At 40.6% G+C, this 13,992-nt stretch overlaps 1 long non-coding RNA gene across 2 annotated transcripts in view; it reads right to left on the minus strand.

The window, feature by feature from the left end:
* Positions 1-13,992, minus strand: part of LOC118523897 (uncharacterized) — a 76,191-nt gene that overhangs the window by 53,225 nt on the left and 8,974 nt on the right. For both annotated transcript variants that reach the window (XR_004911312.2, XR_004911311.2), the window contains exons 2-3: positions 13,641-13,766; positions 12,887-13,064 (exon numbers count right to left, since the gene is read on the minus strand). This is a non-coding gene — a long non-coding RNA (uncharacterized LOC118523897). The remainder of the gene's footprint in view (positions 1-12,886; positions 13,065-13,640; positions 13,767-13,992) is intronic.

Here is a 13,992-nt window from a genome sequence, read left to right on the forward strand (position 1 = left end):
CATGACTAGGAGAACAGTGAATGAAAGCAGATGGCGAAGCTAGACATCAGGAGATGAGTCAAGACACCATGGCTGTGACTAAGGAAGTGATAATCAGAGCCTGATGTAGAGGCCCGATATGGAGTCCATCCAATTCCTAGATTTGACCAATTCTAGAAAGGAAGATGAAATCCAGACACAAGGACCACCTCAAAGGGGAAAGAATGCACAAAGTATCAGCCTAAGAGGTCCCCGGGGGAAATAAACATTTGAGTGTGAGGACAAGAGACCACTTCCCTTTCCATGTCCGGGCCCCCTCTGACAGCCTCCTTCCCAGCCCCCCACAGGGTAGGAGGAGTAGATCTCAGAGAAGCCAGAGCCCAGGGCACAGCTTGGGCCACCTTCCACTAGTAAGGAAGACTGCTGAGCCTCCAAGGCAGGCCCCGTGTTCTAGTCATTGCTTGCACATCCTGCCTCACACCAAGACAAGGCTTTCCTTTGGGGCAGACCAGCCACGCTCTGGTATATCCCACATCTACACCATTCAGAGAACTTTTTGAAGTGAGGCAGAGTGGCTCTCAAGTTCTGGCACCTCTCTCTCTCTCTCTCTCTTTCTCTCTCCTCAGCATGCTGGCCCCGAGGGGCATGTCTGATGCAGGTGGAGTGGGAGAATAGGGAGCTCTCTGAGAGCCTCAAGCTTAACTTTGATCAGAAAGCCTTTGCTTGGGAAAGCAGGCTCCTCTTTAGTTACTAATAAAGTGTTACTTCAAGCTCTAGTCTTATTTTCCCATATCTGTATCTCCTCTAGGGTGGAATCTTGGCAGAAGGAGGGAGAATAGCACAGTAAGTTCTAAGCATCTATGGGTCTCTTGCTGAAATTTGATTCCCAATGCACCAACACCTTGTCCTGAGCACCTACCAAGTTATCTCTGTCCAACTTCACCACTGGTACACTGTAGACACTTATTAATGTTACTTCTTTTTTTTTTTCCATCCCCGTTCCATCTCTTCCTATGTCAGGAATAAAAGAGGGGTCGGATCTTTGATTTGTCAAATTCTAAGAGAGGGATTTATGATTTCCATTTTATTCATGAGGAGAATGAGGTTCAGAGAGGTTGAATGACTTGCTCATGATTCACACCCAGGCTTGTTTGATTCCAAACTTTTTCAATACACGCAGGGAGAGAGTCAGCACCCCCTTCTTCTCCCGTATATCCCCCACCCCCACCCCATCCCATTTCTTGTTTTTTCCCTCCACGCCTTGTCTTGAAAACAGTACTTAAGGCAACTGGCAATGCTACTCTGCTTGCTTTTATGGTGGTGGAACACATCTGGCTGGTTTTATAACAGAATGATAGCTAACATTTACTGAATGCTCAGTGTGGGTGAGGCTTAGGATTCAAAACGTTACATATATTATTTCCTCATATCCTTCATCAACCATCCAAGGTAGGTTCTAATACAATCTTTTTTAAAAATAGGAAACGGAGGTGAAAGGTGGTGATTAGTTTACCTAAATTCACCCAGGTCACAACAGGCAAACCAGGATTTGAACTCAGAGATCCTCCTCTGGAAGCCATGCATGAAACCTACTCCCATGGCTCTGAAGAATCTCTACCAGCCGAGAAAGCACCCACCACCTCCACCCTTTGGTGTATTCCCCAATGCTATCTCCACAAGCCCCTCAGCAGCTCCGAAGTCTGTACGGATACCCATGCCTTCAAGCAGTAGTTGGGATTTGCTATATCTGGGAGTTCTCAGGGTGTAAAGAGGAGTCGTCATGCTTCCAAAGACCTGCAAGCCAGCCATCTGCAACACTCATTTCCCTGCCTGCTTCCCATCAGCCGACCTCCCTTCCCTTGACACTATCCCTCTGCGACTTTAATGGAGCTGAAGTCAACATCACGCCACTTAATCAGTCTTTTCTTTTCTATTTGTGCTGAAGCAGAGTTGTGATGTCAGCAAGAAAGGGGTAGGGAAGGCAAAATTCTGTCTTCTCCCCAGAGCCCCCACATGCTGTGGGTCAGGGAACATCCTTCACAGATGAGCAGCTATGATTTGTAACTGTAGTAATAACCACAAAAGCTAACAATAAATAATAACATGCTTACAAGCCTTTTTACATCCATTTGCAGGTAATTTGGTCTTTCCCATTGCCCTCTGACATGGGGATAACTATGATGTGTATATATGTGTTTATATTCTTTATGTTGATATTATACATATACGCACATAAATATTTATACCTGTGAGCAAGTTGTGAAATATGTCAAAGAAGGTAGAAAGAACACAGGGCTCAAGTTCAGGAGTCTTGAGTCACCCTAGTTCTGCTGTGAATCACAGATGTGACTTTGAGCAAGTGGTTTCATTTCTAGAATTTCTGTTTTCTACTCTGTACAACAGACATCATGATTCTCACCTCCCAATGCTAGATGAGAAGAGTCAAGGAAATAGTGCATCTAAAATGTTTGCAGATGACATGATCATATATGTAAAAAAAACCCTAAAGATTCAACCAAAAATAAAAAGTTAAAAGAAATGAGCAAACTTTATAAATTTGCAGGATACAAAATCAACATACAAAAATCAATGGTGTTTCTATATACAAACAACAAACTATCTGAAGAGAGAATTAAGAAAACAATTCCATTTACAGTAGTAACAAAAAGAATAAAATGCTTAAGAACAAACTTAACCAAAAAGGCAGAAGACTTGTACACTGAATATTAAAGAATACACAGATAAATAGAAAGACAACCATGTTCATGGACTGGAAGAATTAACACTGCTAAAATGTCCATACTACCCAAAGTGATCTACACATTTAATGTAATCCCTATCAAAATCCCAAGGGTATTATTTACAGAAATAGAAAACATAACCCTAAAATGTATGTGGAACCATACAAGATCCCAATAGCCAAAACAATCTTGAGAAAGAAGAAAAAAAGCTGGAAGCATCACATTTCCTGATTTCAAGATGTATTACAAAGCAACAGCAATCAAAACAGTATGGTACTGGCATGAAAACAGACATATAGACCAATGGAAGAGAATAGAGAATCCAGGAATAAATCCACACATTTATGGCCAATTGATCTTCAACTAGGGTGCCAAGAACATACAATGGGGAAAGGATTATGTCTTCAATAAATGGGGCTGGGAGAACTAGATATCCACATCAGAAGAATGAAATTGGATCATTATCCCATACCATATACAAAAATAAACTCAAAATGGATTAAAGGCTTAAGCACAAGATCTAAAGCCATAAAACTACTAGAAGAAAATATAGGGAAAATCACCTTGTCATTGGTGTAAGCAATGACTTTTTGGATATGACACCAAAAGCATGGGTAACAAAAACCAACATTGTCCATAGACAATTGGAATGACATCAAAGTAAAAAAAAAACTCCTGCACAGCAGAGGGAACAACCAACTAAGTGGAAAGGCAGCCTATAAAATGGGAGAAAATATTTGCAAACCATATATCTGATAAGGTGTTAATATCCAAAATATATAACAAACTCATACAATTCAATAGCAAAAAAAAAAATTATTCTGATTTAAAAATGGACAAAGTTCATGATTACACATTTCTCAAAAGAAGACATACAGTCAACAGGTATGTGAAGAGATGCTCTTGACATCACTCATCATCAGGAAAATTCAAATCAAAACCACAATGAGATAGTTCCTATCACCTGTTAGAATGGTGGTTATTATTACAAAGACAAAAGATAACCAATGTTGGCAAGGTTGTGGAGGAAAGGGAATCCTTGTGCACTGTGGGTGGGAATGTAAATTGGTACAGCCATTATGGAAAACAGTATGAAGCTTACTCAAAAAATTAAAAATAGAACTACCATATGATCCAGAAATCCCACTACTGGGTGTATTTCCAAAGGAAATGAAATCAGTATCTTGAAGAGATATCTGTGTTCTTATGTTCATTGCAGAGTTATTCATGACAGCCAAGATATGGAAACAACTTAAATGTCTGTCAATGGATGAATACATAAAGAAAATGTGTGTATGCATGTGTGTGTGTATATATATATATATGCAGCAATATTATTCAGCCTTAGAAAAGAAGGAAATCCAGCCATTCACAACAACATGGATGAAACTGGAGGACATTATGCTAAGTGAAATAAGCCAGATACAGAATGACAAATACTGCCTGATCTCACTTATATGTGAAATCTAAAATAGTGAAACTCAGAGAAGCAAAGAGTAGAATCCTGGTTACCAGGTGCTGGGGGTAGAGAGGAATAGGGAGAAATTGGTCAAAGGATACAAAATTCCACTTATATAGGATGAATGAGTTCTGGAGATCTAATGTACAGCATGGTAACCATAGTTAATAATACCATATTATATACTTGAAATTTGCTAAGAGGGTAGATCTTAAGGGTTCTTACCACAATAAAATAAAATAAAATAAAATAAAATAAAATAAAATAAAATAGTAACTCCGGGAGGTGATACATATGTTAATAAACTTAATTGTAGTGATCATTTCACCATGTATACATATATTAAAACATCAAGTTGGACACTTTAAATATATATAATTTTTGTCAATTATACCTCAATAAAGCTAAAAACATTTTATTTTTTTAAAGATTTGTTTATTTGAGAGCGAAAGAATGAGACAGAGAGAGAGCATGAGAGGGGAGAGGGTCAGAGGGAGAAGCCGACTCCCTGCTGAGCAGGGAGCCCGACGCGGGACTCGATCCCGGGACTCCAGGATCATGACCTGAGCTGAAGGCAGTCGCTTAACCAACTGAGCCACTCAGGCACCCAAAGCTAAAAATATTTTAATCAAAATAATAGAATCCCTAAAACAGTGCCTGCTAATAGAAGGGCCCCAAACTGTTGGTTTCCTTCATCTTTTCCTTTAGCACAGCATGTACTCAATAAAAACTTGCAGAATTGAACTGAATTGGTGATCCAACTTATGATAAGGTACAGATTTTTAGTGGTAGTTGAGTACATGACCCCTGGAGCAAAATCACTTAGATTTGAGGCTCCAATCCTTCACTACTAACAAGAGTAAACCAACAAGCGTTTTAACCACTCTGAAACTGCTAGCATAGGTAATAGGTGGAACAGCACCTACCTTGTGGGCTTATTACAAAAAGCATATAAAGTGCATAATACAGTGCCAGACACACACAATTGATGTCTGTCCATCAGGACTGTTGGGGTGGTTCTGCTCTTCCTTCTCTTGTTCAGATGTTTGCCTTTGAGAGCTATGGGAGGCCTGTGCAATCTGGTCCAATAGCCCCATCCCACATCATCAACACAGCCACCAATGCCAAAAGTATCCTGTGGTATCAGAGGCTGTAAGAGCATTTGGACACTGTTTCCAGTTTCTAGGCAATTGTCTTCTATCTCTGCTGTTGCCTTGGACATCAGCAGCCAGCATCAGTAAGGCCCGCAGCGGGCCTCTGCTTCTACAGGAATCCCACCCATGGGAATGAAATGGATCCGAGGCTGGAAGCAGCTACTGCAAGGGGGAAGCCCGTGTTAAGTGGGACTCAAAGGAACCAGATGGCATTTGGATCCCCCTAGATATTTCCATCTTACTGCTCCAGGAGCTCCCAAATTAAGACATCAAGGCACCAACAGACAGCCCCATGTATATTAAGCAAGAGAGAAATGCAGGACAGAGATATGCAGAGAGAATCCCACATCCCTTAGAAACCACTTAGTCCCTCCCCATTTTACAGTGAATGACTTTCCCAAGGTTACACAGAGAGTGGGGTTCTTTCTCCATGGAGGACCACTGTGATGTCCAAGTCCCATCAGTGCCATTTACATCGACCATAACACAGATGGTGCCCCTTAGAGTTTTGCATCAAAGCCACCCTCCCTTTACTGCACCCCTTGTTCTCTTCTTCTCTCAAAATATGCTTAACTTATAAATTGTAAATAACTTCATTCCTCTTGGATATATACCTAGGAGTGGAATTGCTACACCACATGGTAATTCTCGATTTAACCATCTGAGAAACTGCCAAATTGGTTTCCAAAGTGGCTGCACCATTTTACATTCCCACCATCCGTAAGTGAGGCTTCCATTTCTCCATATCCTCTCCAACACCTCTTATTGTCTTTCCTCATAGCCAGCCTAGTGGTATCTCATTGTTTCAATTTGATCTCATGGTTTCGATTTGCCCTTGTCCCTTCTTCTCCCTTTCCTCTCAGGATCCAGCCTGCTTGAAAAAACAAACAAACAAACAAACAAACAAACAAAACAACCATTTGCTCAGCAATGCTCTCGGCCATGCAGCAACGTAATGATCAACCTGCCCCACGTGAGGAGCTGTTACCTGGACCAGTGTCGCAGATGACTTAGTGGAAAGTCTCCTTAGGTCCAGGGTTTAGTATTAGAAAACCCGATTTCTACTGATGTAAGCTACATTTTCCTTGATATAAGCTACATTTTCCCCATATGCCAACTTTTATAACTCTATTTAAAAATCTATTTTGTCAATCTGTTTTATAATTTCTTAATCAGTTCAGAACTCGAACAGGAAAGAGGATTGCTAGTTACTGGACCATCTCAAATGCTCCAACTAGGCACCTTACATACATTGTCTCACCTATCCCCACCACAGTCTTACAATGTAGGTATATCCCAATTTCACAAATGAGCAAAATGAAGATAAAACAAGTCCATCAAAGCCACTAGAAAGTGATGGAAGATTTGAGTCCATGTCTGCATTTCCCTTCCATCTTCTGTTCTTGAAAGCACAGAGGGCCAAGTTCTAATAGAATTTCAGCTCTGGCCCTCGCCAGCCATATGATAATCAACACATCAGTGCCCCACTTTGAGCCTCAACTTTATCCTCTGTAAAAGGGACCAATAATACTAGCCTTTTGTACATCAAAAGTGATAAGGACAGTATGAGGTGGTGTGAATAATGCCTCCTTTAAAAGTATAGAATACCATTCACCTGAAGATTTGAGTTTTTTTTCAGGCCATATCAGGTATCTCTCAATCCCAAATGTGGGGAAAGCAAATTAGGAAATAGTCCTAAATTGAATAAATCTTTTGCAAACATGTCTGTCCCAAAGGAAAGACAAGATTTAGTTTCATTTCAGCTGACTTTCCAGTCTAATGACCTAGAATTCGCTGCTCTGCTTTTCCTCTCATCCCAACATGCTGCAGCCCACGTGAAAATGTCTGATAAACTGGGAGCTTCTTTTGATGCGTGGGGAAAGATGTTTTTTATTCCAAGCACCCATATCTTTTCTGAATATTTTTCTTCATATTCTTCTGGGGGTTTTGATCTCACATTATTTTTCTTTTGATTCAAAGGATGGGGGAAAAAAACCTACGAGACTTCTTAATTATTTATTGCAGAAGGAATTTAAGGCCTTATTTCAAAGTTGGTTTCTGGATTTCTATGCTCACTCATGAACTTTGGGAAGCTGGTTTCACCTCCTGAGAGGAGAGCTCACTGAAGGTCTGGAGATGTGTCTGATTGACGCATGCGACCTCAGACATTCTGACCCAGACCTTTGTCTCAAAGCTGGGGCAGGAGCATCAGTGTGATGGAAGGGGCTGCTGGGAAACTCATCCAACCACCTGGTTCTTCATTTTGGTCTCTGACCTCGCCTACTTTTCTTGCCATGAAAGAAATTCATGGCTTTACTTTAAAATATTAGATTTTCATTCAATTTAAATTCAATAGATACTTATTGAGTGCCCATGCCTATTTTGTGCCACACATCGTACTAAAAGCTGCAAAGATGAAAATTATTTGTCATCCATGAGGAGGGAGGTCAAGAATACCCAGTCCCCAGCCCGCCTGGATTCAAATCACAGCTCTACCACTAACTGGATGTTGCATGTGCAAAATGGGGATGATAATAATAATATCAACCATGTAGTGTTTTAATCCACACAGAGCACATAACATAGTATCTGGCCCATGTCTGTCCATTAATATGATGAGGAAAAGGATGGTGTTCTAAATGCAAATAAGCAAAAGAAATATGATCCCTGCTGCCTTGATACCCTAATGGGGAATCGACATTAATCAAATAGCTACATAAACTTATAATTACAAAAATGCTACAGTGGATTATGTTGGCTGCCGTTCCAACCTCTCTCCCAACCCTCCCTCATTGTGCTCATTGTGTAGTAGCCATGTGCGTTTGGGGTGGAGGTAAGAACTGAGTCCAAATTCAGCTCTTCAAATGCATCTTTAAATGGCCCAGTCCAATCTGTATAATTTCCATTCCATCACCACTGTGATTAATTCAGAGGTCATCATGTGACCTAAATCAAGCTAATCAAAAAGAAGCCCAAGTTTCTCTGCCACCGGATAGAACAGAGGAAGTTTTGACTCAATAGCAATTAACAGTCATTTTTCAACCACTAAAAGAGCCAAGCTTAAAAGGAAGCCAATATTATGGAAGGCAGAGATAAGATACATAAAGAAAAAGTCTCTGGTAATATTTTTGAGCCACTGGATCTAGCCTCACCTGAAATCTGCAATATCTTGAGAATATTCAGACAAAAGTAGTCTTCAATAATAAAAAGAATAATAAACAATTAAAAATGGGCAAGGAATCTGAATAGACATTTCTCCAAGGAAGATACACAAACAACCAATAAGCACATGAAATGATGCTCAACGTCATTAGTTACCAGGGAGATGCAAATCAAAACAATGGGAAATCACTTCACAAGCTCTAGGATGGCTAGAATCAAAAAGTCACACACTAACAAATGTTGGTGAAAACAGAAAGGAATCAGAATCCTCATACACTGCTGGTGGGAACGTAAAGTGGTGCAGATACTTTGGAAAAGAGTCTAACAATTTCTCAGATGACTGTATGTAGAATTAACAAATGACCTAGTAATCCCACTCTTTGGTACATACCCAAGAGAAATGAAAACATCTGTCTGCCAAAAGCTTGTACATAAATGTTCACAGCAGCATCATTCATAATATCCAAGAGATGGAAATAACCCCAATGTCCATCAATTGATGAATGGATAAACAAAATATGATATATCCATAAAGTGGAATATTATTCAGCCATAAAAGGAATAAAGTTGATGCATGCTACAACACGAATAAACCTCAAAACTATTTTGCAAAGTCAAAGAAGCTAGTCACAAAAGACCACATATTATTTTATTATATAATTCTCTGATTCCATTCATAGGAAGTGTCCAAAGCAGGCAATCTCTAGAGACAGAAAATAGAGTAGTGGCTGCTCAGGGCTAGGAAGGATAGGGGTTAGAGGAATAATAGCTATAAAGACTGGGATTTCTTTATGAATTGATGAAAATGATCTAACATTGACTATAGAGAACCATTGAATTGTATACACATTTTAAATGGGTGAATCGACCAGTCAGAATGGCTAAAATTTACAAGTCAGGAAACAACAGATACTGGCAAGGATGTGGAGAAAAGGGAAACTTTTTACACTGTTGGTGGGAATGCAAGCTGGTACAGTCACTCTGGAGAACAGTATGGAGGTTCCTCAAAAAGTTGAAAATAGAGCTACTGTATGACCCAGCAATTGCACTACTGGGTATTTACCCCAAAGATACAAATGTAGGGATCCGAAGGGGCATGTGCACCCCAATGTTCATAGCATCAATGTCCACAATAGCCAAAAAAATGATATCTTGCCATTTGCAACATCATGGATGGAACTAGAGGGCATTATGCTAAATTAAATAAGTCAATCAAAGAAAGACAATTATCATATGATCTCACTCATATGTGGAGTTTAAGAAACAAAACAGAGGATCATAGGGGAAGAGAGGAAAAAAAAAACAAGACAAATCAGAAAGGGAGACAAACCATAAGAGACTCTTAATCATAGGAAACAAACTGAGGGTTGCTGGAGGGGAGGGGGTGAGGGGATGGGGTAACTGGGTGATGGGCATTAAGGAGGGCGTATGATGTAATGAGCACTGGGTATTATTTAAGATTAATGAATCACTGAACTCTACCTCTGAAACTACTAATACGTTATATGTTAATTGAATTTAAATTTAAAAAATTAAAAAATAAATGGGTGAATTGTAGGTTATGTAAATTATATTTCAACAAAGCTATTAAAAATAAATTATCTTTAATAACTAACTTGGTTTGGAGTTGGGTTTTAGTTACTTGCCATTGAACACTTCTTAATGCAATTGGTATGAATGAAAACCCCAGGAGCTGTGAGACTCCATATCTCAGCTACCTGATCTAATCTGCACACAGGGGATGTTCAGAGTAGAAATCAGGAACAGAGGTCCTGCTGGGTGGAATGTATTAGAAACAGTCTGGCTCTGCTCCTCTATGCCAGGCCTGACAGCTTCCCCATCTCCACCTCCCCTCACTGTCTTCAGAGGTCACCACTGGCCCTCATCAGCAGATGGCTTGAGAGATCATTCCAACATAAAGAAGGACAGCAGGCTCTTGGCTTCTTCAGGCTCTCAGCCTTCTGGCAGGTCAGTCAATTTCAGCCTTGAAACCTCATCCTTCTACCATCTTCTCCTTCTCAAAGCCCCCTCCTCCTTCTTCCTCCAGTCCTAGAAATTTACCTCAGGGTTTTTCCAATACTATGTCTGGATCCCAGGTCCTACATAGGTCTGGGCCTTGACTTTCTCTTGTAATCATGCATCGCAAAGAATGAAAGAAATTCGTCTACAATGGAATATTATGCAGCCATCAAAAGGAATGAAATCTTGCCATTTGCAATGACGTGGATGGAACTGGAGGGTATTATGCTGAGCGAAATAAGTCAATCAGAGAAAGACATGTATCATATGACCTCACTGATATGAGGAATTCTTAATCTCAGGAAACAAACTGAGGGTTGCTAGAGTGGTGGGGGGTGGGAGGGATGGGGTGGCTGGGTGATAGACATTGGGGAGGGTATGTGCTATGGTGAGCGCTGTGAATTGTGTAAGACTGTTGAATCACAGACCTGTACCTCTGAAACAAATAATACATTATATGTTAAAAAAAAGAAAAGAAGAAGATAGCAGGAGGGGAAGAATGAAGGGGGGAAATCGGAGGGGGAGACAAACCATGTGAGACTATGGACTCTGAGAAACAAACTGAGGGTTCTAGAGGGGAGGGGGGTGGGGGGATGGGTCAGCCTGGTGATGGGTATTAAAGAGGGCATATTCTGCATGGAGCACTGGGTGTTATACGCAAACAATGAATCATGGAACACTACCTCAAAAACTAATGATGTAATGTATGGTGATTAACATAACATAATTAAAAAAAAAAAAGAGTGAAAGAAACTCTGTGTGTAAAACAGCTAGTATAATGCCTGCCCCTAGTGTGTGCCCAGTAAATGTTTGTCTTCTTCTCTCCTTCCCAACAGACCTTCCATTTGTTTGCTGACTACCTAACTTCCCGATTTCTCACATCTTCTGGTTGGCCCCTCTAGTCCGCCCTTTCTTTTGGAATTTTGGGGGAGGGGGCTGCTTGCTGAACACTCCCGCTATAACCTTATTCCTTGGATATCCAGTTCTTTGACCCTAGTAGACAAGTTAGTCTCCCAGGGGCCCCTCATCACCTACCCCATCTGGCAGTAACCAAAACTGGTGATGCCCAGCAAAATAACAAAATCCGTCCACCATATTATAAGCCTGAGTATAAGTACCACAGGGGCAGGGAAGGTCAGTCTTGCTCACCTCGTATCCACATACAGACTGGTCCATGGTAGATCCTTGGGAGATATTTGGTAAGTGAATGAATGACTCCATCATACTGCAGTTATTATCTAAATGCCTGTCCCATCTTCCACACTAGAAGCTACCATTGGGCAGCACCTCTGTCTGATCATCTTTGTTAACTCCAGAATCTAGCACAGAGACTGGGTCAGAGGAAGGCACTCAGTATATGGTGTTTGAATTTTTGGTTTCTTCCCTAAAGTCTATTACCCAGCCAAATAAGATGTCTGTTCCCTCTGGACACTCACGACCTCTGGATGAAACTCTTTTGAGGCACTTACCCAATTCTGCCTCGCACCGTAATGATTTGTTCCCACAGACTCTGAGCTCTTGTGAAGGGGGAGGTCCCATCTCATTCATTTTGGGGGGCTCCCCCGGTTACACCGAATAAAAAGCAAAATAGGAGCTCGGAAAATACACTTGTTGAATAGCAGGGGGATGACTGACTAAATGCATGAATAGGGGAGCAAGAATTACTTGATGGAGGGAGTGAAGCCATGATGTCTGACCCAACTGCTTCCACTAAGTCGCAATGATGCTGTGTTCGAGATGTATTGGTAGATCTCTTGTTTGTTTTATTATCTCCTTCTCCCATCAGACTATAAGTTCCATGAGCACAACACCCATACCTAAAATGCCCACCACTGCATCTTCCCTGTTTAACACATAGTACGTGCTTAATAAATGTGTTAATGACTGAATATCCACCCGACCAAGAACCATCCACCCCCACCCCGCCCCAAGACCCAGACCTCACCTCCACCCCTCCTGCCTTTAATCCTGCAATAAGCTTTCTACATTAATAGGGCTACAATCACAGTGGTGATGAGCCTCCTTCCGTGGCCCCCCTTTTGCCCTTCTACTTTTCCAGCTGGCTTGAATCATTTAATCTGCAGTTAATTCAGAAGCATCCAAGCTTCTGAATATATCAGATGATCAAGATAAAAGGCTGGAATATTTTTATGAGTAAAATCTCTCCAGATTTCAGTACATAAATCATTTGTTGCAAAACTGCTCATTGTCTTTCGGCAAGGCTATAATGGGAAGGAAAACTCTTATCTCTTTATGAATCAAAAGTCAGGGGATTAGGAACAGTTTGAAGGAAAAAGACTACAATATAGAAATAAGATTTATCTCTTAATATTCTCCTTACATATATCCCTCCACCCCTTTCCCTTACTTACTTTTCAGCATGGAAAAGGAATTCAATTTCATGTTTGTTCCACAGAATCACAGGGGGAAAAACAGATCTTAACGGGCAGAGGTTAGGGACTGCTTTTGCTCCAAGCCAATTCGATCAATCCCCTTCGGATCTCAAGTTGAAAGTCACCTCCTCAGGGAAGTCTTCCATGATGACACAGGCTAAATTAGATTCTTTTATTAGTCACTCGTAGCATTCATTATTACTGTTATTGCTTTTGCCACCATTTTAATTATATTTACATATTTACTTGTTTAGTTGCTTAATGCCTATCTCCCTCAGTAGGCTATAAATTCCTTTCATAGGGATTATTGCTGTATTTGTCTTCCACCGTATCTCCAGCCCCTAGCACAGTGCCTGGCGTAAAGTAGGAGCTGAGCAAATATCTGTTTTAAATAAATAACACAATGAGAATTTTCCCAGATCTTTTTCTAAGTTAGTCTAGAAAGTCCACCACAGAAAAATGAAGCACTATTTAATTCTTTCAAATATTTTAAATTTTATTGACTAAACATAAAATGTTATTTTTTATAAACTGAAAGTTTATTTATTCTATGCATATCCTATGCATATACTCTATGCATATGTGACCTTATGTCATACTCTCAACAATACCAAAGTCTGACAAAATAGATATTATCCCCATCCTAGTAATGAGCAATTTGTAGCTCAGGAAGCTTCGGTGACTTGTCCAATGTGTGCTAGTTGGTAAGGGTAGAGACGAGATCAGAACTCACCTATTTTAACTCCCAAGTTCAAATTCTTGCCACCATGCTCTGTACTCTTCCTCCTGAAAATCACAGGAATGCAGAAGGACTGTATTTCCTGATGGAAACTTTTTTCTCCTTTCTGGCTCTCCATCCCTAGAAGGAACAGAAGTGAAAACAATGAAGACCAAAAGGAGGATTATGTTTTCCTTTTCTCTTTAAAAACTTGCAGAAAATCAGCAGACATGATTCTGGGCCTGGTCAATGTTTTGGGGACTAGACTGTGCTAGCATCGGCCTGCAAATGGATTTTTCAGACAACCTTGTAGGATGTCAGCCCCCGGGGCCAGGTCCTGTGCTACATGACATTCATCTTTTGGTGC

Source organism: Halichoerus grypus, chromosome 14 (assembly GCF_964656455.1).
Source record: "Halichoerus grypus chromosome 14, mHalGry1.hap1.1, whole genome shotgun sequence".
NCBI classification, from domain to species: domain Eukaryota; kingdom Metazoa; phylum Chordata; class Mammalia; order Carnivora; family Phocidae; genus Halichoerus; species Halichoerus grypus.